Source organism: Gymnodraco acuticeps, unplaced genomic scaffold, assembly GCF_902827175.1.
Source record: "Gymnodraco acuticeps unplaced genomic scaffold, fGymAcu1.1, whole genome shotgun sequence".
In the NCBI taxonomy this organism is placed as follows: Eukaryota; Metazoa; Chordata; class Actinopteri; order Perciformes; family Bathydraconidae; genus Gymnodraco; species Gymnodraco acuticeps.
In genome coordinates, this window is record NW_022989778.1 from 278,958 (window position 1) to 304,452 (window position 25,495).

A 25,495-nucleotide genomic window follows, 5' to 3' on the forward strand; every position below is an offset into this window, starting at 1 on the left:
TGTGTGTGTGTGTGTGTGTGTGTGTGTGTGTGTGTGTGTGTGTGTGTGTGTGTGTGTGTGTGTGTGTGTGTGTGTGTGTGTGTACACGTGTGTGTGCACCATAGAACGAGAGACAGAGAGAGTCAGAAAATGAACCTCTGTGGTAATCTTACAGCAAATAGCAGTGGCATATTTTTTTAAGCACTTTTAATTGAATCACTGCCAATAAATCAACTTCCAAATGATTTCTGTTAAGTATTGGCAGTCATGAGCTCATCGTAGCTCAGAGGATGGAGGCTATAGGTTTCCCTCGTGTCACTCCAACATATTTGAATTGAATAGTGATTGATAGAGTGAGGAGAATGGGAGAGAGAGAGAGAGAGAGAGAGAGAGAGAGAGAGAGAGAGAGAGAGAGAGAGAGAGAGAGAGAGAGAGAGAGATAGGGAGAGGGAGAGGGAGAGAGAGAGAAAGAGAGGGAGCCTATCCGGAGGAAGGAGAAACTAGCGAAGAAGCCTCAGCACTTACACTTGCCAAAACGGCTCCACGCAGCCAGCAAGCGACACTTTAAAGATCCACCGTTTTACATTTGAGTTCACAATTGTAAGCACATTCGCTGAGCCTGTGCAGTGTTGGACACGCCGCGGGGAAATGGGATGTTCTCTAACGTAACTTGACGGCGGCAGCAGCAGTTGTCGGACCGGCGTTTTCGGCATCTCCTCTCAGCGGATTTACAAAGCCTCTCCGGAGTCTGCTATGCTATTCAGAACCCTGGACAGCGACTAAACCTTACTGCTGTCGGGAGAAAAAGACTAACCGACCAGTGGAGGTAAGCCAGCAGAGTTTAACATCAGTTTGTGGGGCCATGGTAGTCGCAAGGGGAAAACAATACTATTTTATAATGTGTTAAATGTGCTGCGTCGCTGATTTAGAGAGGGACTGGATAGCTCTACAGGCAAGCCAGACGCTACAAATGTGGAAAAGTCTAGATTTGGCGGAACTCTTGTATATTAACGCAGTTCAACTTGTTTCTTAGCATGTAGGTTTAAGGGATAAATGCCATACATTCTGCCACTTTGTACCAGTCTAGTTTGAGACTCTTCCCGCCGCTCTTCTCCATGTTAAAGCTGCCCATTTTTAGCGCGTTGCAGCCTAATAATAGTGAATACATGCATTGTGACACGGCAAAGAAGGCTAAAGTAATCGCGTAACGTTATAGAGGTTTTTAGTATGATAATACAATTATTATTATTATTAGTGCTATAAGGCCAGCTGCCGTTACCTGCCGTCAGTTTTATTGAAGGCAGATGCTTATTTTGAAGAGTCAGCGCGTGGCCAGGCAGCAGCGGCTCGTGCCTCCGGTCTGCGCGGAAAATGAGCCCATGCATGTAAACGTACAAACACACCGAAACACACACACTGAAAAACACACACACTCGGAAAAACGGAAAACACACACACAACGAAAAAAACACACACACACACACACCGAATCACACAAAGCCTGCAGCAAGTCACTAATAAAACATATTCCTGTCACGAGCACCATGATTCCTCACCACACCAATAACTCAGTGTACATATCTATAATTAACCTATACATGTATAATATATAACCTCATTTTGCCAATAACCCAGAGTGATTTACTATGAGTCAGCAGCCAGTGGGTTAAGGTTTCTGCTCAATGGCTCCTCAACAGAAAACAAGGCTGCTGCATGGATGCTCTATGTGGTTTCTTGGAGGCACATGCCGGGTGTTTAACTGGTGATCTTGAAGGTGTGTTCATTATCATGTGTTGGAAAATGACTTTGAGGTATTTAACATATTTGATTGACTATCTTGGCAATCATCAGCCATAATTAGAGCAGAAATGAGTAGTCAATTAATTGTTAGAAATTGAGTACCCAATTATTTTTGCTCAATTATCATAGAACGAACGCTTGAGTTCCACCTCATTGATTTGGTACATATGAGCTATGTCTTATGTGTTAGTTGCTGGATTGGAAACTGAAAGTAAATGTTCACTATGTTTCATATTGCATTACATAAACGCTTAATTGTTTACTCAAGAAAAGAATCAGCATATTAATCGATAATGAAAATGATCCTTGGTTGGAGACAAAGTCATAACTTGATTATTTATTTTTTTTATTCGACACCCTCTTAATCCCAGTTGCACATGAGCTGTTGCTGGGATTAAACATGCGACCTTTGGGTTTCCAGACGCGTGGCTGAAAATGATGTGGCCACCCAGCTTCCTCCATGCATCACTTGAACCTGCTGCAGCTCTTTTGCACTGAGAAATTAATTCTCAGAATGTAAAGGAAGAAAAATGCCCATGTCAGGCCAGCTTTGAATAAGAGGTGACCGCCATGATTTTTGCCTGTGGGGCATTACCAGGCTCTGATAGCCCTCAACACACTCTCACGCACACAAAAGCATTCACACGCCCTGACTGTGTAAACCCACAGAGATGTAAGCCTCGGTTTTAAAGCCTTGACTTTAATGATGTTCATTAGGATTTTGATTACACTGAACGTGTGATAACTCTCGGCTCGCTGTTAACTGTGTCTGATATGTCGGCTCAGGCTGTGAGTGACAAGAATTTTGTGGAACGAATCAAGAAGTGTGAATCAGCGGAGATGTTGCCACAGGGCTTGACTCTAGTGTCCCCGAAAGAAGGAGAGCTCTTTTTAATATGCCAGTTCTGCCTCTGCGTTATTGAGCTCTGGACGCTACTGTATGGAAATTGCTGCTCTATATCATGGGAATGATGAACTACTGTATATGCAAATTAATCTTTCATGCTCAATTTATTATCCAATAAACAGACCATGAATTTGAATTTGAAAGTGGCCCTACAGGGGGCAGGCCACACAATTGCTGGTTACCTCTTTCTAAAGTGCCTTTGTCTAAATAGAAATTAAACTCCCAAGGTTGGAGGGCATGTAGGACGCTGAATACAGGGCATTTATGTGGAGTCACTTCTTATATCTTAAAAGCAAAGCTACTTTAACCACCATTTGCCACTACAAGGATGTCTCTTTAACCGGTCTCCCTGTGCCTCATTGGAAAGCATGGCACAACCTGAGGGTCAGCCGTACCAGCCCTCATTGGCATCCAGGGCACAGCTGGCAGATGAGCTCTGCTTCCGATGTTTGCATTACACTGATTGCGGGGTTGCTTTTCATGAGCGTGCTGTTTACAAGCTCATTGCACATTGGTCCATGTTCTTTTTGTATGCTTGGAATGCCATTATGGACCCATGCTGGAAGCGCAATTAAATTCAATATAACTATAAATACATGACGGCCTGGTCCGAGAGCCAGAGAGCAGGCAGAGGCGGTGACCACCCACTCACCCTCCTCACTCTCCTTTCCAATCATCCCAGGCCATGTGGAAGCCCCTCACCCTGCTGCGTAGTGAGTTGTGGTCGATTTGAATGATCAACCCGAAGACAACCTGGGAAGCAAAGGCTGTCACAGAGAAAATAAAAGGCTGCAATGAGTTCAGTGAGGCCGGAAGGTGATTGTTCCCTCCCCTGTGTGTTCCTATAGCTCCCTTTGGCACCGATAGACATGAGGGAAATGAGAGTGCTCTGTCTTTGCTTTTCTGGACTCTGCTCCGGGCAAGGCTGTGCCGTGCTAAGCTAAGCTGTATGCTTCTGTGCTGGGCTTCACTTGATGTCATTAGCTGAAACACAGCTGCTGTTGAATCTGACGCAGTAAGTACTCGGCTCATCTCATCGGTTCTCAGCCACTGGTTTTCCACTCCAGAATCACTGTGCTTCGGAGGGCTATAATCTCACATAATGGCGTCCACTCCAATCAATGGCCAAATGGCACGGGGAATCAATAGCCACCATACTGTACAATAACGTGGCCCCGGAGTGGCAGAAAGGAAAGTAGCCTGCAGCCGTCACATGTTTAACTGTGGAAACTCTTTGAAAATATACTCCTTAATTATGGATCAAAAATACCAACCTTATTTAACGAGCCATGTATTATGGATTGCTGCATGATCTATGCTAATGTAAGCACAGGGGAAAAACTGGCACTACTTTGCTTGCCTCTCTCTTTAATCACCACACACAAACACACACACACACACACACACACACACACACACACCACACACACACACACACACACACACACACACACACACACACACACACACACACACACACACACACACACACACACACACACACACACACACACACACACACACACACACAAAGTATATATGCCCAATATGCCCAGATTCTCAAGAGTCAAGCCCAAACTGAGATATACAACTTTACATATACTTAACAGTGTAATAAAATAAATATTCATGATTGGTCAAAAGAAAAGGTTCATGTATAACTAGTTGTTAAAATACCCCTCCTACACTTCTCCTTGACACACTTCCACACAAATTGGTGGTTTTCAAAATCAGGCAAGAACATAGCGTTCATACATTGAACCTATTCAATTGAAGGTTTGTTGGTTAATCCTGAGAAGCCAGAAAATCTATTGGGTTTAAAGTGTTAATCAATGTTGTATGCATGTCTTTTGAAAGAGCTCTAAGAAAAACAATATTTAAATGTAAAAAGGCAACAAAAACATTTCTGCAGTTTTATCTGGGAGATAACCGGTTTACTCATCTACAATGAAGGCACTTCAACTATCCATATCTGAAATGTGTTGTCTCTAGTATCCAAAGAGATTATATTATGCACAGCGAAAAAGCATAAAGGGTTTAGGCAAGAATACAAATTGGAAAGGTAACTCGCTAAGGGTCACATGTAGAGCTCAGTAAATGCTTTTATTTCAACAGAGAAGCAAATTGCCCTGAATGGGAGATAAGATGTTTATCTCTCCGTCTGTACCACACTTTAACGCCGTGAGAGCCAATGTATGATTAGATCCGGCTTTTAAAAATCACTAGCACCTTAACTGGCAGGTTCTCTGTGGGAGAGCAGCTTGGCAATCTGCTCAGCATCTCATAAAGCAGAGTAACAATAACTGCACTGGACGTTTATAAATCAAAGACTTCAAATCTTTGAGTGTTGCCCGACGAGGAAACTAATTTGCAGATGTGGGCTTGGACCAATCGCTGCCAGTGTTGAGTTACACATGACGAGTTAATGTAGGCCTATCATAAAACACTGCAACATATGCATAGTGATTAAAGATTTTCCCATATCACTGGTTTGGCTCTGGGTATTTTCTCAGCTAATTTGCTTCAGTGGAGGATAGTTGATGTGAGAGAAAGGGACAGCAGCAGAATGCAAAGCCTATTTCGGTCCTGTAAACAGAAGAGTTTGGCATTTCATTACCACACCACTGTATAGCTACAGTAGCTGCTAGTACTGTTACACACACAGACCAATCAACACGTACATCTACATAGTTACAGCCAACCATATAACCACCGACTCTCACACACGTCCACACATGGAAAACCATGCTTTAAAACAGAGCTGTGCGGGTATATGGGGGTGAAATATTGGAGCCATGGCAGCCCTCCAGGCATGCAGTTATCATGGATACAGAAGTGATGGGAAATCAATCAGCTCAAGTGGAGTGGCCTGGTCTGTGATGAACAGAGGAGTCTTCTCTTCTCCAGATGCAAGTCTGCAGCTCACTGTTCTAACCACTGAACCAACACAAACGTGTATGTGCTTTCTACTATGATCAATTATTTAGGAAGGTCATTCTTATGGCAAAGACAATACAATATAGGCCACTTAAAGGGGCCCTATTATGTTAATGTTCAGGCAATGTTCAAAAAGGTCTTTATTTGTCTCGTACACCTATTTGCTTTTCTTTCTTTTCTAAAAACAGAGCCCAGTCTGCTGTGATTGGTTAGATGGCCGGCTATGTTGTGATTGGTAAATCCCCTTAGTCATGTGTTGGAGCAACAGTAAACGCGAGTGTTACCTATTGATGTCACAGAAGTAAACAAAGGAGTCCAATAGAGGCGTTACAGGGGGGGGGGGAGAAAGAGAAACTCCCTCTGGCCATTATCTTACAAAAACGTGGGTACAAAATCCCCCAAGTTTGTAAAAAGTAAAGTGAATTCCCAAAACAAATATGACGTTTTCTCAGTGTCCTAAATATCTACTTCTGCAAAGTCTATGATATTTCCATTTAAGCTGCCTTTAGATGTTGTAGATCAGAACACTTTCATATGAATTGTTTTCATAATGGTCACATGGGAAGTCCATCTACCTACATACCTACCTACCTATCCATCTTGTATCAATCTATCTGCTGTTGTGTTTGCTTTTGTGTAAAGTGGGCGATGCAGTGTGCAGGCAAACAGATCTGTTACATCTCTGTGTCAATCTCATATCTAATTCATGCATTTTATTGTTTCTCTGCAGCTGTGTGCTATGAGATGCAATGGATGCACCCTTGGCCAACAGCGAATCACATACAAAATTGAACAGTGCAAGGTTATGTATTTTAGCTGGAGGCTCTGGAGGATTTAAGTGTCCATAAACATTAGATTGGCATATTATCCCATAGAGATGACTTCCTTTATAATGACTTTAAGTAGGAATGTGAGCCCATTTTCATGCAGAGTTTTCAATGGCTTCATCTTGACAGGAGGCAGGGACAGGAAGTGTATGCTCCATTTACATTAACATTTTACAGAAGCTCTTACAGGAAACCGCTTACAACAAGCGTAACCTCGCTTAAATGCTTGGACTGTCAGCATGACAAGCAGCGACATTATTCTACCAGCATGTGGGTTCACATGGCTGTGAATTCAAACATGCACATACATGCTTTCGTGCATGAGGAGGATGTCACAGTAGGGCGATGTTTCTAGTGATTTTGAATATTATTACATAGAAATTGTTGTAAAATGTATGCGTTTCTCCTGTTGGCGTGTGGCTGTTCCTTGTGTATCATTACTGCAAGAACCAGATGGTAAGTGTGTGTCTAGTGCTCTCTGTACGAGTGTAGTTCTTCCTGTTTGTGAGAATAGAGTCTGAGCATACAGTATGTGAGTGTGTCTTGGTTTTGCGCTTATATTTTACAAAGGAAGCCAAATACAAGTGGCAATGAGGTGTCAACTAAACATGTAACCATTTCTGAATCTGAGAAGCACTAAGTGCAGCAACATACTTTTAATTTAAAAGCAGAAACAGACAGCTTTGTAAAGTCGTGAACAGCGAGGAAAATCTACAGAGCATTTTAGAGTTTCAAAGTTGTGTTATACTAGTAGAAAGTATGAAAGTGAGTAAATCAGTTCAAATGAAACTTAGGAACAAGGAAAAAATGCAGATGCTTGAGGAGACATTTTGTAGGTTTATGAGTAAGACGGTTAAGTGAATCATGAATCTTAATAACCTTATCATTAGATTAGAAAGGACGCCTTGTTTCCAGCTCTGTGACGGTGCTTTTTCTCTGATAAAGGAACACTTCACGTCAATTCATTGGAACATTTTAAATCAACAAAATCAGAGATGCATGAAGCAAAACCTGTGAGCTAGTTAAGGAAGCCAACCTAAGCCTGCTGCTTCATTCACGTGGCTGATCTGTCTGCGCCACATAAATCCAAAGCACCCTTTCAACCACAGAGCTGTACTCAGGCTGACAGTGCTCTGCTCACTCTCTGCCTGAAAGCTCTGCTGTCACTCGCTGCTACACTCGCTGCCACTACTTCTGTTCATATTGCTTTTCAAAAGCCCCCTCGTCACGGAGCACCCACCTGTAGAGTCTCAGACTACCTTCCCTTGGGGGGGGGGTTATATTATTCTCCCTCCTCCCTGATGTGCTGTGCTTTGCACATGTTTTGAGCTTAGGCATCAAACATTAGATGATCATGAATTGATCATTTATTCCATGTGACTTGACTTGCTTGATGTTTTTCATTAGATAGAGATGATGTTCTTTCGCTTTGGACAAGATCTCAACCCGATTGGACATTTATGGAACTCATTGTTACACAGTTTGCTCAGTTACTGTCTTTACACCACTAAATGTGGAAATATATTTTTGAAGAACTCCAGTGTAGAAAGTATGAAAAAGTGTTTAAAGATGTCTCGTGGTAGACCAACACCTAACTAAGATACTTTTTCAGGTTTTTCCTTAACTCACACAACTGTAGGTTCAAATCGATTTAGGAAGCGGTTTTCAAACTGTCGGGCGCCTGAAGCGTGTGAAGAAGTTGCTTGACGACAAGCCTTCCAGATACAAAGCCCACATCAAGAAAGTATGATGAGATATACATCTCCCCTGGCTTCACATCTAAGTGGTCGGTGGGGGAGGAAGGACCGCTGTGTGTCCTCTGTCTCAAACCTTAGCAGCAGATAGCATGAAACCAAACAAGCTGAAACGTCACTTGGAGACCACACACCCCAATAGGGATGGAATAGTGATTATTTGCAACCTGCAGTAAAACATGGTAGTTCATGTTGATTCATATATTCAAAATAATTTCAAAAATCTACTACTCAAGGAAGTCAGTTTCAACAAGGCCTTATTATTTCACAGTGGCACAGGATCATTTGCCAATACAAGCACTTTTGTTCGTGTTCAATCCATAATAACATGTAAAATGTGTTAGATCTTTGTGCCTTGTCATTATTAGTAGATAAATGTAATGTTTGTACAACTATAAACAATGAATCCTACAAATCTATGTGGGAACCGGGTTAAGGGGGGTTGGAACATATTTCCAAGTTCCCCAAGGGGGGCCTGACTTAAAAATGTTGGGAACCACTGTTTTTAGGAATTACAGGACACACTCATCTGTCTATTTGCAGAACGTTTCAGAGTGATTTGTGACATTTTCCACCTTTTATTCGGGCGGTTGTGGCTCAGTGGCTAGAGTGCTGGACTTCGAATTAGGGGGTAGCTAGTTCGAGTCCCACTGCAGTCAGCATGTCGTTGTGTCCAAGACACTTCACCCAAATTGCTCCTGTGGGGATTGTCCACAGTACTGAATGTATGTAAGTCACTTTGGATAAAAGCGTCTAACAAATGACATGTAATGTAATGTTTTATTCATGTTGTTCTGTAGCATGTAGGCGACAGCTAGGGATCAGATTGGGGCCGCAGGGTGACAGAGGCCTGGTCCTATGGTGGCCCTGTCTGCACGCTGCCATGCTGGCTGAGAGGCAAACGAAAGAAGAGCATCTGGATCAACAAGCCGATCTTAAAACCAGCGAGACACGGCAAAATGCAAAATATACATCCTTGGCCGGGATGTGTTTTGTCTATTTGTGTACCGAGTAATTGTGTAGCTGTATCTAATCTGTGCAGACGTGTGTCGGTGTGCGTCCATGTGTGTGAAAGCAATGATGTGTCTCTACCACACGCTGTCTGTACATCTTTATGTTGCTCTAATTAGCTATGGTGTGGTCCAGTAAGCTGAAACACATTCTATGTATGGACATATGGTGCAAATCTCACCCAGCTGGAGGACATCAAACTATTATCATAATGGCATGGCAAGGCCAGGCAAGGCCAGGCAAGGCAAGGCAAGGCAAGGCAAGGCAAGTTTATTTATATAGCACTTTTCAACACAAGGCAATTCAAAGTGCTTTACAAAAAATGAAAGAGATTAAGAAAATGGCATTTAAAATCAGTCATTAAAAAGAAAAGCTAATAAAATAAACATTAAAAGAAAAATACATGGATAAAAGTTACAGTGCAGTCAATTAAACATTAAAAGAAAAAAAGTACATGGATAAAAGTTACAGTGCACAACACATTGAGATGACTGGATCCATCTGAAATGTTGATCTATTCACTAACAGACAAAAACATCCAGAGCGAAGGTTACATTAGCTAAAGCACTGTCCGAGCTGAATCATGCAGTAGATAATAACAGGACGTCATTGGGTCGTCCTCTAAGCGTGCTTATTGGAGGACGTTGAAATTGTTGAAATATTGCTAGAGCTGGCAGTGTGGTGCAGGTGTGGTGGTGTGTTAATACAGCATGTGTGTTTGCTTGTAATTAAGTGAAGCCCAGAGAGTGAGCACTCAAGCTAGTCAAGGCTCCATGTGCAGTGCTCCAAAACAGAGGCTATCATGATTTAATTAGCACTGAAACATACAGTCACATGCACACACAGAGGAGTGCATGCCTCATACTTTCTTGCACGGCTCCTTATATTCTCTCGTTTGCCATTCGCCGGCCTTTGTCAGACCTCCACATATTCCCTGGCTCTGTGAGGTGCAGGGGGCAGGGAATTAACCCTCACTATATGGGGCCACCTGACCCCTCTGTAAGACATTATTGCCTGTGTGTTGTACGTTTCAGCCCAGCGATCACAGCTACTATTGTGTATATCAGCATCGATACAGATCAAACCTGACGAGGGGAAAAGTCAGCCTGCCTCGGCCCGGCTGAAGCAGAGACTGGCTCGCTGATGCTGAGGTTGTTGCTGGGGGGATAAATGTTGCTTCGTACGACTGTGGTTCTGAAAGGCAGGAGCAGCTGCTGCTGTGTCACTGCCCCTGGGATGCAAGGACTCTGAAGATACAGGGCTCTTCTCCCCTCCTTCCTGTCACCTTCCTACCCTCACTTCCATAACTTTACTTTATCTCTCCTCACCTCCCTCCCTCTCTCTCGCTCCTCTTTCTTTCTTTCTTTCTTTGCACCACTTAAACACCAGCCCCAGCAGGCAGAAGATAATGCAAAGTCTCACACACACTCGGCAGTGATGTACTCTCACGTGTACTGCTTCGTTTTCTGTGTGTGGGCTCAAATACAAAAGGCTAGCCCTTCTTATCTTTGCCCGTTGTCTTTGTGCGTGTGTGTGTGTGTGTGTGTGTGTGTGTGTGTGTGTGTGTGTGTGTGTGTGTGTGTGTGTGTGTGTGTGTGTGTGTGTGTGTGTGTGTGTGTGTGTGTGTGTGTGTGTGTGTGGATGCACATCAGTGTGTGTACGACTGTGTACGCGGAAATAACAGTACAAGAGAACTCTACATACAAATGTGTATAAGTGCTCATGGCTTTTTCTCGTTTTCAGTGAAGAGCATTTTTTTTTTGTCTGGCCTGTCTCTCAACACAGCACGGCACTAATAGGCATTCTGAAAGCCACTCTGCTCTGCAATTAGCCGAAAGCCATGGGAAAAACATTGATAAACAAAGATGAAACAATTCATGCCTTGCCCATTGCAAAGCCCTCGATCTAAGTCAAATGCTGTTATCTTCCCTGTAAAGCTTTTCGGCAGGTGGAAGCCGGCTCTGCCAAACAGACAACACTATGCCCTTGAAACGCATCAAACAAAAGCAGATGCAAGTGCCTGTTTGTTCAAACACTTATTAAAAGCCCATATAGGCCATTTATGTGGGTGTTGTTCCTGGAACCGGAATTAACGCGGCGGTAGGTGCTTTATCCCTGTCCACACAGTGCTCTGGCAGGGTAGGCCAGGGGCAGCTGCCCACAGTTTCATGTCAGAGCCAGAGACGAGGACAGCAGCCACCACCAGGGCTGTAGAGCTCCATCATCCAGCAAACACGCTCATCTACAGTATCCTGAGCTGGCAGCCGAGTAAAAGAGATGGCTCGAATATTAAAGAAAGAAAACACATGAATTGTTCTCCCTTTCTTTTCTCATTGGCTTTCTATCTCTCCGCCTCATCTCCCAATCCTTAGATTTCTCTCATTTCAGACTATTTCTTTCCTGAAAATGTTTACACTTAATGAAACCCGACGAGCCTACTCCCCAGAGCCTGATGCCTTTGAACATTACTCTTAGCCTCAGCAGATCAATATCAACCACGTTCCCTCTCCGTCTGTTTGCAACGGCTAAGACTTGTTTTTTCATCTGGGTCCTCCAGTTGGTTTCTCTTCTGCAGGCTGTCAGGCCAAATAATATCGCTTGTATCTCATATAGCTCTTAATCTATCTCCAATATCTGAAGTCAATCACAGACAGTGATGCAAGTTGAATGAAATCTAAAGTGCAGGCAGGAAATTAGATAAGGGCCAGCGTTGCATCACAGCAGCAGACAGACAGCATATCGTTTTGGTCAAACGAGTGCTCAACTCTGGCACTCTGTCTACATCAGAGGCGGTCAACAGGAGTCAAGGAGGTGAATCCGAGGTAGACTGCTGCCTTGCTTCACTGAGTCAGTGAGTTTTACAAGGTCTCGCTCGCATCGCTGCTACAAACCCGCTGCTGCAGATACACGCTTTACAACATCAGGAAGATACGTCCCCAGCTGACTCAGAAAGCGACTCAGGTTCTGGTCCAGGCTCTCGTCATCTCACGCCTAGACTACTGCAACTCCCTCCTGGCTGGTCTACCTGCATGTGCCATCCGACCTCTGCAGCTCATCCAGAATGCAGCGGCTCGTCTGGTCTTCAACCTTCCTAAATTCTCCCACACCACTCCGCTCCTGCGCTCCCTTCACTGGCTTCCGGTAACTGCTAGAATCCACTTCAAGACACTGGTACTTGCTTACCGTGCTGCGAATGGATCTGGCCCTTCCTACATCCAGGACATGGTTAAACCGTACACCCCAGCGCGTGCACTACGCTCTGCATCAGCCAAACGACTCGTTGCGCCCTCGCTGCGAGGGGGACCCAAGTTCCCATCGGCGAAAACACGTGGGTTTGCTATCCTGGCTCCAAGATGGTGGAATGAGCTCCCCATTGACATCAGGACGGCAGATAGCTTGCACATCTTCCGGCGCAAACTGAAAACTCATCTCTTTCGACTCCACTTCGAGCGTTAGAACGATTAACGAAGCACTTTTATACTAATAAAGGACTGGATTACCTAAAGCCAGTTGAGTAGCACTTGAAATGTTTGGCTCTATGAAACCTGATATACTTATATGATTCTGTTTTCTTCAAGGTTGTGTCTTCCTGGTCGAATGTACTTATTGTAAGTCGCTTTGGACAAAAGCGTCAGCTAAATGCAATGTAATGTAATGTAATGTCTCTGTCAATAGCTGAGACAAGCTACGAGGTCCTTTTTTGCCCTTATGACTGCATTTGGAAACCTGTGGGTCTGTATACTGAAGCACAATGGGTAGAGCATAACAATAACAATTCTTAGATGGCCACCAATGGGTTTTATGACATTTACTCGCACTGCGATGTGATACTGAATTACAAACAGGAAATACAGCTCAGGTAGAAGGTAGAAGAAAGCATTCACCAAGTAGGATAAACAACAGTAAGAAACACCGTAGAATAAGGAAGCTGGAAACTGAAAGACATATAAAAAAAATATCAAAACACGCATCAAATAGGATTTCACTGATGTCAGCTGAAGCCCATATAACAACATTTTTAATTACTACATACTGGAAGGGAAGAAAAGCAGTGTTTCCTGATAATGTCTAGAGATGGCTTTGTGTGTCAAGATTGATTAAATGTAATTACAAAAAAAATCTATATGCACTTTAGAGCTGAAAAATGTTTTTGCTAACTTTGATAATCAATTAATCATGTTGTCATTTTACGGGCTACAAACATTACTTGGTTGCAGCTTCTCAGCAGTTATGCTTTGAGTTTTTAAAGTGTCTAATTTGATAGCAAACAGAAAAAAATATGCTTTTGGACTGTTTGTCCACTCAACATGACCCACAATACAAGACGATTTCACGATGTTCATTTGGAAAACTCCCACCCTCTCATGTATTTTTTCATTTATATTCAGTGTTCAACTAAATGAGATACACCACTTTGTTGTCGATGTTTTATGGTATAGTGAAATAAATAGAAGCATTAGGAACACCTAATTAAAAAAAGAACCTGTCTGATAGTGTCCATCAAAACTGAACATTATCTTAGTAAATGTAACATTTATGGCTACGTTGGTGTATTAGATTGCATTGGATTTGTTATAGGTGTACATGATAAAACGGCTTTTGACTTCATGTTTTGTGCTTGAAGTTTGTACTCAACCCAGACAAGAATGAATTGAATCAATGGAAACTCTTTTATGTAGAAGGCCAGCTCTCTCATCCTTGGAGTCTTCTGTGACTGCATTAAAAACTAGTTTGCACAGAAGGCTTCCTCATTCTTCATTCCAGAGCAGACCAACATGATTCATGGCCATTGTCCGACAACAGCCCTGCATTATGTTCCCCTTTCTCCTCCTGTAGTTTCTGCCTGATCAATGTGTGTTCCTACTAACTCCATCTCTTTCTAATTAAGATATTTCACTGTGTTTTCAAAGAAAAGGTCAAGCTGACAATTCTCCAATTTAGGTCACGGAGGGATTCACAAAGGTCTTGTTCGCAAAAACGATTCAGTCTCTGTTTTTCCACGTGACAAAAATGACAGCTACTGATGACATTGGGGGTTTTGGGAAGTGGGAGATGTTGTCCCGCGCCCGCTAAACCGCTCCAACTACATCAGACTCGCTAACTGCTGTAATCACCTCATGTTTCATCAGAGCTTTCCGATGGGAGAAATGATCACTATAAAACACATGGAAACAAATTAACCACTGGTGTCAAGATTTTAATCGTTCCAATTAGTCAACACTTTGGGGAATGTGCATTATTAAGAATGATAGCATGCCACTTCCCATCTGTAAATTCCACCTAGTTCGCAACAGTGAAAATGAATGTCTATCTGTTTTTACACTTGTCCAATGGCCCTAACGTTACAACAACATGTGTTGACTAAGTACACTGTACACAGAAAGAGAGCGGGGCATTCAGTCAGACTGACATCGCCACCCTAAACCCACACACTCATCCTCACATGCCAACAACACTGAGGCTTATTCTGTGTTCATGCCAACAAGGATGGCAGCTAAATATCTAAACAAATATATACTATATTTAAAGCAAACATATTTTCTCTGCCATGTCTGCAACTTTTCTCTTTACTTTTAAGTGTTGTCCATTTTGAAACAAACTTACTGACTTCATGCTAACTAACTTTAAGTTAAGTTTCTATCTACTTGTTATCGAAACTCAGAGTTGGGATTTGAATCTGCCTGTAGCTCCTGGCTGATTTGTTCCTAGATTACATCTTTTTGAACATTATTTGTTGGCACTGACTCCCATCTTTGAAATGTTTCTGACTCTAGACAGAGACAGTAACCAATCAGTTCCCCTTGGTCGGCTCTCCTGAGATTGCAGATCCAGCCAGAACTGCTCCCGTCTCTATCATTGCATAGATAAAACATGTTATCTTTAAAAACATTGAGTATTTGTAGCTTTGTAACAAGACTCTGCATTATAACGAGACTGTGCAGCCTCGCTAGCAGCTCTATGAGGCTCATTTGGCTCTTTTGACAGCACCAGATGAAAAGTTAAAAGGCATCTGCAAAGTTAACAATAAGTTAGGACGTCTGCATCAAATGACAAGCTAATTTATCCAACATGTTGATCTCATACTGCTGCTAGAAGAAAAATCGGGGTCATCATATTTGTTGGGATCTATCCTCTGGTGGTAGAGATACTATATTGTTGCCCTGTTGATGATTCAATAAAAACTCAGTAGGGATCCTCATCCAGGGAACATCGATGTCAGTAGAAATATAATGGCAATCCATCAAAGAATTGTTCAGTCTTGACATTCGTGGTGACAAAAAAAACATCCGGGCCAACCCAAGGGTCACAAGCTGTTTGGCTAAGAATGTATAATAAAAAGTATGCTATTAAAAAGGAAAATAAAAAACATATTTTGCAACAGTAACTTTAAAAAACATTAAAATGACGCCTCCACAAGAACCAATTATAATACAAGACGGAAACGAATTAAAATGATAACCTAAAGACATTAAGAAAATAAGAAGAGTTAAATAACAACACGCTTTAAAGAAAGAGTAAACCAATTATATGCATACAGTAAAAGGGAGCTAAGCAAATCAAACACATGTAGTTACTTTGCAGAACTAAATCTATTTTAAAAATATCTCTCAGGCGCCGACTGCATCTCAGTGCATTTAGACAATTTTGACGTGCTAATCTTGTCACTAATCTTAGTTTTATGTCACGGTTTTGTTTAGTCTGTCTTGTCCTGGTTTTATTTTGCAATTCTGTGTCTTGTCTTCCTCCCTGTTGCTAGTTTCCCTGGTGTGTCTGATTGTCTGATTGTGTTCACCTGTTGCCCTTGTGTTTCTCCTTCCCTGCCCGGCTGTTTCTCGTCTCGTGATTACGCCTCCCTGTATTTAGTCTCTTCCTGTGTTCGGTGTCGGTTCATTATTTGTCGTTCATGTCTCCCTTCATGTTGGTCACAGTCACCTTTCATTTCATTTCATTTCAAACCTTTATTTATCCAGATAAATCCCATTGAGATCATTGAACTCTTTTACAAGGGAGACCTGCTCAACCTTTGGTTTGGATGCTACCTCGTACCTGTTCATGCATTCTTGTTTTGTTCAGCTTTTGTAAATAAAGCTCGCCTTTTGTTTCCTTTTGAAACCTGCTTCCTCCTCAATCTGCATTTGGGTCCTATTTTTCCCCAACCCTGACAAATCTTAGGCGAAACCATTATCACATATTGCTGTGACATGCTGGAGCTGTGTGAGCAGAATATAAGGAATAATAGCTGCAGATATGACACACTCTCTAGACCAAATGGCTCAGCGATGAATGCCTTTTCTGCACAGAGTCAGTTGTATTGAGAGATCTGGAAATGGCTGGACTGCAGAGGATGAGTTTGAGCTTCCCTATTGATTGTCTAGAAATACATTCACCCCTATCTGGTCCTGAGGCAAAGACCTAGTTAAGATCCACACCTTGCGTACCTCTAACAGAAACCCACCTCCTCCCAGCCCACCCTGGGGTAATTGAGCTCTACACTGCAGGCGAGAGAGGTCAGGTGAGGGCTCTGCCGCCCCCGCCTCAGCAGGTATTGCTGTTCTTGTATTGATGGAGAAGCTTGCCAACTTGCTGTGGCACATAGTGGATCTTAGAGGTTGAGGTCCCTGCACACACACCCCTCCCAAACCCTGCTGCCCCACCTACCTCTGCCTACTCAGCCGAAATGCCTTCAGGGACTAGAGGACGGGCAGAGGAGACAGACAGTAAGCAAGTGTGTGTGCAGATGATAAACTGGATGTGAGTGCATGTGAAGGATAACCTGTATCTCATAGAGCTGGCGTGTCAGCGTGAGAGCAAGAAACATGTCAGGTTTAAGTTAAAGCGTAGAAAAAGATAGAAGCCGAGGAAGAGACTTAAAAGCACGCCGCCGTCGTCGCCTCCGAAGGTGTGCGGCTGTGTGTGAATGATAGAACGCTTGTGTCGCTCATCGCCTTTCCGCTCACGGCCGCGGTTAATTATTCACTGGGGTTGTGCTGCAGAGATGAACCGAGGGGCTCTGGGATAAAGGCACTGGAGGAGGAAGATGAAATTATAAAATCCTAATGACGGAACTCCGGCTGAATGGTAATTTCTTAAATTGATTTTGAAAAGGTGCTCAGACAGAACCGGCATGGAGAGACATTGAGATGGGTGGGAGAGAGGATTCCTCCCTCCCTCACTCTCCTCTCATTTTCACTCTCACTCTGGACATGTTCCAGCCCTTTTCACCCCTGGCCTAATCTCCCTTTTTATCCCACACTTAAGCTTCAGAGCCACACGTCTGTCCTTTTGTTCCAATCTCTTTTTACTTAACCTCAACATCTCACCTCTCCCTGCCCAGGTTTTCTGTTCACATACCTCTACGATGTGATTGTCTTATCAAGTATTATCTTGTTTAACTCAGTCATAAGTATATATGACCTAAAACTTTAAGTCTGGTGAATTGCAATGTGATTTAGTTGGACTGAGAATATAATCTCAGGGAGGCACATGACATCACGGACTGTTAAGAGTAGCTACTTTATTGTAATAATTAATGTTTCCCCCTGCCCAAGCTGATATAATCACATCTAACCTCCAGTTCCATATTTAACCTACAGACATGATTATATAGTCTCTTAATTTCACACTGGGCAAGCAAGCTACATTTTACCTTTTACCTTTAAATGAATACAAATAAATTTCTCAGCATAACACCAATTAGTATTTGTATTGAGGAATTCTTATAATTCCCATTATTGGTTGTTTTTATTATCTTTTTAATAATATTCAAAACATTAACCATGTATGTTGGGGTATAATAGCACACCAAAAAAGACACTTTATCTGCGTTTGGTTACACTTTCACTTCTCCAGTCTATTGTTGATCTGTAAGTTTGATTCAACGTGTCTTGGTTAAAGATTTAAATACATCTTGCTGGAGTTATCTGGTCGATGGTGTTGATTTTCGCCACAGCTCTAGAGGAAGCGTGTAAATATTAGATTCCACAGCGTTTGAATCTAAAAGCCATTAACTGAATTCTGAGTTTTCAATGGACTTCGACACTTCAATCTGTAAGTTGAGTAGTAACACTAGCTTCTTAGCCGGACCGAGTGCATGTCTGAAAGGCTTTTGTGAATCCATGCATACCAATATTCTATATATTTTTTCTGTTTCTAACTATGCATATGTCTTTTATCATTTTATTTTCGAGCATAGCTGTCAAGGGTACATATATGCTGTAGGCGTAGGGACTGAAAACCATCTATAGAAGCAGCTGGATAAATAGTTCGCCTCTCCCTCAATAGTGTTGAGCTGCCATTGAGCTAAGCACTTAACCTCGTACTGTTCCAGTGGAGTAGAGTGAATCTGTAGGTGTTGATCAAAGGAAGACATTTTCACACCTTTCCTCTTTTACTCCACCTGTACAAGCCCAGTGCTTTCACACTCTTGCACACAAGCAGGGACAAACACACACCCCTTTGACCCCCCCCCCCCCCCCACCCATCCAAATCTACCTCAGCTCCCTGAAGCATTTTCTCTCTCCTCCTTGTCTATCTTTGTTTCTCGTCCCCTGTGACCACCACGCCATCCTTGGCCAGGCCTGCTCCCCTGTTATCCAGAGAGCGAATGGCACAGTGATTGACAGAGATAAGGCCTCTAATTAGAAGCAGTGATTGGGGGCTCTGGAGGGGGCTTAGCTTCCTGGCAGGCAGAGACAGAGACGTATCCAGGGCGCCCAACCCCTCCGCAATTAGACACACATCTGCTATCAGCGATCAGTTCAGTGTCCCTGCAACGGGGAGAAGTTCTGCAGCACGTTGCCTGTCAATGTCATTCATTGTCCCTTCTCCTTCCCTTGTACAACCCGCTGCCACCCCACCCGATGCAATGGGGAGATACTGATACACACACACACACAGCACAGGAGAGCAAGATGAATATTCATAATAAGTTTTAGGAACGCAAGTAGGAAAGAGAGGCAAATACTTTCTATTGAGAACATGCGTGTCATGGCTGAATACACTTGTGGGTACAGTGGAGATGCCCACATGCCGAGTGTTAGCTCCTGTACATGCTGCATGTATAAATTCAAACACACAGACAGCACCATCATCTATAAATTGGATGAATGCTTAATATGTGTAATGTAATATGTGTAATTGTAAAGCGCTTTGAGCACCTGTAAAAGCGCTCTAATAAAAAATGTAATGCATTATTATTATTTGTATTATTATTATATACAGACAAGAATAGACAGACGCCTCCTACTGTATATGCTCACATTTAACATACCATGTGCATGCCTGACTCGGTACTCTTGCTGCAGGCTTTTAATTTACAGTGTGAACGTATAATCAGCCTGCTGAGATTCTACAGCGCGGGCGAAATGTCACATCATCCCAGAGCCAAGTTTTATGACTCTAATCTGGGTGGCTGACACGGGCACAGCACCCACTAGCGTGTTGCAAATGGAATAATAGTACATTATGACACACAAGAGCATACATCATGGGAGCTCTCTGTAGCTGGAGTGTGTTGTTGGATCGCGCAAATTTATGAGCCGATATGTCCACGGCCTACTTCCAAATATGAGGGCGCCTTCATTTGAATAATCTACACAGAGGGAGCAGAGGGCTAAGGGATATTTAACATGATGAATTAGCCGGAGCCGTACTTGTGCTATCTGCTGAGGTTTTAAATCTCCAGTCCTAGCGAGGGGTAGAGGGGTGAGACTGCCAATGGAGCGAGTCCATGTTGGTCCGAGGCTTTCGGAGAGAGAGAAAAGCCAGACAATTGATCTGAAGAAAGTTCAAGAGGAAACACAGGGGGTCCGTGCACTCAGTGTCCAACTAAAGAGATTTCTCAAAAGAGACATCTGTTGAAAAGGCAAATTAGTCTAGGCATAATCCTTGTCTGTGAAACTGGCCTCGAGTGTTTTCTCTTAGGGGAGCCAGGTCTTCACTACAGCATGTTCTTCAATATCACTCCCTAGTCTCCACCAGGAGATCGGTCGCTCTGTTGAACATAGCCTGCTGGTTTGCTGCTCAGTGTCCTCTCTGCATTACTGTTTTAAGTTTTTTTTATGTTATGGAGGTTCAATTTTGATTCCAAGCGCTTGTTCTTCCTCTCTTGCTTTGTAAACATGAACAGCGTGAGCTTAGCCTTGAATGTATGACCTTGAGTGAGAGTTGCCGTGTGAATGCTCAGCATAACCAGGAGCAGGGGAATATTGTTAGCTCTGTGTGGGGTGAGGAGGGCAGAGTTGTATCCCCTTAGCACAGGTCAAACAGGCTCTGTGAAGAGAAGGAAGGAATCAGGGCAGAGGAGACGTGGAGAGGAGCAGAGCGGGAAGGAGCTAGGGGAGGAATCTCAGAGCTCACTCAAGGAGAGAAATGGGAGAACTGGAGCATTTCCCCCTTGTGGATACTCAACATTTATGACCAGACACAGAGAGAAATAAAGCAGAGTAAAAAAAACATAGTCCAGATGAGGGATAACTAAAAACCACAGACCAAGACCTTCTACTGTAGGAACATACAACTAGCTCACAATGACTGCAACAAAACCAGACAAGGAAGTCAATTCAATGTTCAAATGTGGATTGAAATGCTTCACTACTTTTCATCAACACATAATAATGCTTTGGGTGTCTGCTACTATACTAGCAACTAAAATACAAACATAATTGAGATTAAATAATGTATTATCTTTTACTAAAGAACTTTAATCTTAAGCAATTTCAAGACACTGTTATACTATATTGCAAGGAATAGGTAATATTTTCTTTTTCTAATTGAAAGAAATTGATTTATTATGCAGGGTATGCAGCTGAATAGGGACGACTGTTACAGGTTAACAAGCTTCATTTCCTAACAGCTGAGATACAATTAATAATCGTGTGTACACATGGAGGTCCAGAGTCATACAGCAACAAGGGATGCATGGGGAATTCAGTTGGTGTTCTTTCATTATTTAATAACTACTTTTTATTTAATAGATTGACAACATAGGACATATACAATGTTGTAGATGTACCAAATGTTTTAATAGTCTTATTTTTCTTATTTCTTTAGCTTCTCTGTGTCTTTGTCCTTTAGTGTTGACCTTATTAACGCCATGACATAGTGACACATATACAGTAACAACACACAAGCACAGCAAAAGTCAGTTTCAGAGTTTCAGCACTTGCAGCACTATTCAACATTTCAATAATACCTTTGTGCCGCATGCGACTGAATATAGCAGCTCTGTGAATGTCTCATTATTATAATTGGGGAGCTAGCATGCCATGCTGTTAACAGGCTACATTTGAGCTGGCAGTTTCTGAACCCTACACTTCTTCTCTTGTCAGGATACATTTTCTGTTTCCATCTTCTGGTGTTGTGATATTTTAAAGTGTTGCTTGTGATATACTGAGACACTACAGTCACATAGAATCTGTGACTGTGATGCAGAGTATTTATGAATGGCTTTAAACAGCAGGGGACAGATGAACTGCTGGATTTCCCCTGCTCTCGTTTCTTTGCGCGTTCTCTCCTTTTCTCTGTCTCTCAGCTCTCCAGCCCCCACCCAGAGTCAGTGTGCAGCATCCCATTGTGTGTGACATTCAGCCTCAGTGTGAAAATCAGCAGATGGTAATTTGTTTGTATGGTTAGTGTGGGAGTGTGTGTTTCTGTCTGTGTATGAAGAAAGAGGGGGAGAGGGAGAGCTAAGGAGCGTGGAATAATTTATGACCGCTGTACCCTATAATTAGCAAAAACTAAATTGCGTGTCAATGTAGGAGGCAGTTAAATAGGGCTCTGCTTCTGTCAAAGGACATTACAAACCACAGAAATGAATACAGTGGCGGGCCATAGCATATTTCACCAACTCCCTCTCTGGGCTGGAAAAATAGGATTGCTAAAATGGGAGCCCGTGGCCTGAATGATTTAAGACCCAGTTTGGCAAGTCCAACCCGCCAATAACTTTTTGATGAATTGCTAATGCTCAATTACTTTTTGGCTTTTAATCTGTTAATAAAGGCTACAGCGCAGCCCAAAGGCAGAATCGCATTTGGAAACACAGAGCTCATTCTAAAGGAGAGGCAGCAAATTGCTGTTTTCAATTATTTCCTTTATACACTCTGTTGCCTATGAACATGCAGGCTAGTCTGCGGAACGTGTGTATGCGCGCACGTGTGTGCGTGCGTGCGTGCGTGCGTGCGTGCGTGCGTGCGTGCGTGCGTGTTATACATCAGCGTATCACTTCAACAGATGGAGGCTGTTCTCATTTGAAAAAGCGATTCAGGCTGATTGATCAAATTGACTTTTTAGCTCACAACAGCCCTCCAGCTTCATCTGAGACCTTCAGTCAGGATTGGACAATATTTGGTTCCCGCTGCTCCAATCAACGCTTGACGCAGTGTTGGAAATATGACTAAAGCACCACTAAGTATGATGTTGTTTTTTATAGATGAATAAGGATATTTTAAGGATAGCCTTACATTTCTATATTGTTTACAGCAGACATGAAATGTACATTTTTAATGAAAAGTTTGCTTGCAGGCCGCATTTCACTGTTTAAACGTTTGCAGTCACATAATTAATACCTCAGACTTGAATTGCTTCTCTTAATGGCTCCTCTGCATTGTTGATTTGTTTGTGAATTACCGCATAGCATTGTTTAGAGAGCATGGCACAGCAGCAGTTTATTAGTGTGCCCCATCTGCTTGGGGGGCTCTTTAGGGTTGCTTGCATCAGACAACCTGATGTTCGTGTCATTCTTAAATGCGTGGCTTCAGATCCTCTAATTGATAAGAAAGTGCCGGCATGAAGAGAAAAGGAATATGCTATCATCTTTAAGTGGATGCCAATGGTGCTTGATGTCCTTGACAAAGGCCATGTGAAGGGGTAGAAGTGGCACACAACAGCACACTTTGTTATATAATTACGAGCATGATCGTGAGAATTATTCATGGAGCAAGTAGGATATTTTATTGATTCTAGTGTCACTTTGATAATAATCCTTTTCAGATGTGACATGATTTTTTCTTTAATGTGCACATAATGGAATACCTGACCTATAATTGTGACTAAATGTCTTTTATGGATCTGGGCACAATGGCTCTTAGGCAATCCATCACACATAACTATAGACTCTCACAGTTGACTATACAGTAATTAGCAGGGAATTGAGATTCCAAAGGGTATCATTTTGTGTCATCACTAGCAATTGCTCCGTTAATGTAACATTCACATCTATAAAATAGCATATTGGGAGTTTAAGCAAAGTCAATTGCGTGAACGCTTCTTTTATATTCCTTTGAGGCATGCACATTGGCAGTGAGTTGTGACAAAGCAGCCCACACATTAAAATAAACTGTACATGTTGTCAGAGGAGAGGTCAATCACACACAGCTTAACTGGCCCTCAGAGTATTGAGAAGAGCTCTAATCAGGCAACATGAGTGAGAAAACGTGTGTGGCTGTATACAGTAATAGGGGCTTTAAGACTTTCTCACACAGTATGTTTGCGTGTCTATACATCAGTAATGGGCAGTTACGCCGTGCAACACTGAGTGTCTGTTATTCGTTTTTGCTTTAAGGGGTTTTAATGTGAAATTCACAAATGACTTGCAGCTACTAATCCCAGTAATGCTTCTTTTCTTTTACACTTTATGGAGATATGTTTGTATGCAGTCTTACCAGGAATATCATTATTATCAGTTTTCTCTCTTCGGGCTCAGTGGACAGGTCTGGTGTGTTCATTTGGTGTGAGTGATGGAAAAGAGAAGTGTGCGTCTTCTGGTAGCTCAGAGGTTATAGTATTGACATGTTGCATCTTCCTAGCTGTTTGCCCGCTGAATTCAGACATCACTTTTGTTCAGGTTCAGTAAGTGGGTTGCAATTGAGTATAATTTTCTTCTGTAACTGCGGGATAGCTTCTGCCTGACAATGTAACATACAGCCAAATGATGCCATCAACATCATTTACCCATCAAAAATTGCACACTGCTGAACAGATTCACAATAACATGCCAAAAGCCTCCAGTCTGTTCACATTTACGCAGCCTATAATTGCCTGTAAAAACCTTAGTAGACAACACATAATAAGTCCTGAGGGGAATGATTGGTCATAGGCTGAGTCTGAGCCACATCCAGTTGAGAACACTGGTGAAATGTTCCAGTTTTGGTTCCACTGATGCAATTGAAAATGGCATGAATCCTTGTTTCAGAGACTCAGAGCACTTCTAAACTTTAGAGAGTTAGAAACACACCTCAGCAGAAGAAGTTGCCAAGACATTCGACACTCCTCAGCGAGTCGCAGGCAGGCAATTGTCTAATCCTGAGTGAAATATTGTTTTCCATTTCATTATCATACAAAGCAGGTGCCGCCTTCAGCAACACCCGGCCCGTGAGACACATTCAAAGTTTAGCAACGTTTTGTCAAATACTTCACAGCTGTTATGAGAAGCACATGAACAGAAAGTGCAGAAAATGTCGGCTAAAAGGGTACATTATCTTTAAAAACTCTAACCCTTAAAAAGGGGAACATTTGTGCACCCTATAAATAGATTTTCCTCTCTCGCTTCATGGAACATAATTCTTTCAGACTGAATGTAAGATTAAATGACTTGTTGAAAGCGAAATGTTTTGCTTCTCTCTGCCTGGTTTTCGCTCTGATCCCTGAGTCTCTGACTGGTAATATTCAAATCTGTTTCCTCTGCAAAGCCATCCGTTTTTACTCACAGCTCATTAGCAGCACTTCAAAGCCTCCCTGTATCGCATCTCTTTTCCCTTTCATTCAATCACGTGGAACTGCAACCCTTGCTCTCTTGCATCAATCCCTCTCCCTCTATCTCATCTCCTTCCTCTATTTCTCTGGCTTCTTCGTTCACCTCTGAGGACAGTGCATGAGGTGACCTTACCCATTTACCTAACAGTGAACATCTGTGTTTACAAATGGGAGCAAGTAGGAGCAGCAGGGGGAGTGGGGTTTTAATTAAGATAAAAACACAGTTAGCTTTAGTGACTAAAATACCTGTTTGAACCGGAGGATTCTTATCTGCAACTCTGCATGTTCAGCTAACATTGGCTGCATTATCCCAATTCAAGAGTGATAAATACTGAAACGGACCTGTGAGGTTTTGATGTCTTTGGGAAGTCATTTTACCCTCAAGTGGGATGGAAAGCAAACTGAAAGGAAGCGTGACAGGAATGAGGTATGGATGCCTCCTCCCTTCGGGTGGCCGGATTAGAAATGGCAACAGGAGGAGGAATTGCAAGGCATGGCAAAAGAGGAAGCTGGGGAGAGGAGGAAGACAG

At 42.6% G+C, this 25,495-nt stretch overlaps 1 protein-coding gene across 1 annotated transcript in view; it reads left to right on the forward strand.

The window, feature by feature from the left end:
- The first annotated feature begins 478 nt into the window (after positions 1 to 478).
- The window catches only part of tmem121ab (transmembrane protein 121Ab), a 41,969-nt gene continuing 16,952 nt past the window's right edge, over positions 479 to 25,495 (forward strand). The window contains exon 1 of the mRNA XM_034220245.1: positions 479 to 805. The gene's annotated coding sequence lies outside the window, so the exon portion shown is untranslated. The remainder of the gene's footprint in view (positions 806 to 25,495) is intronic.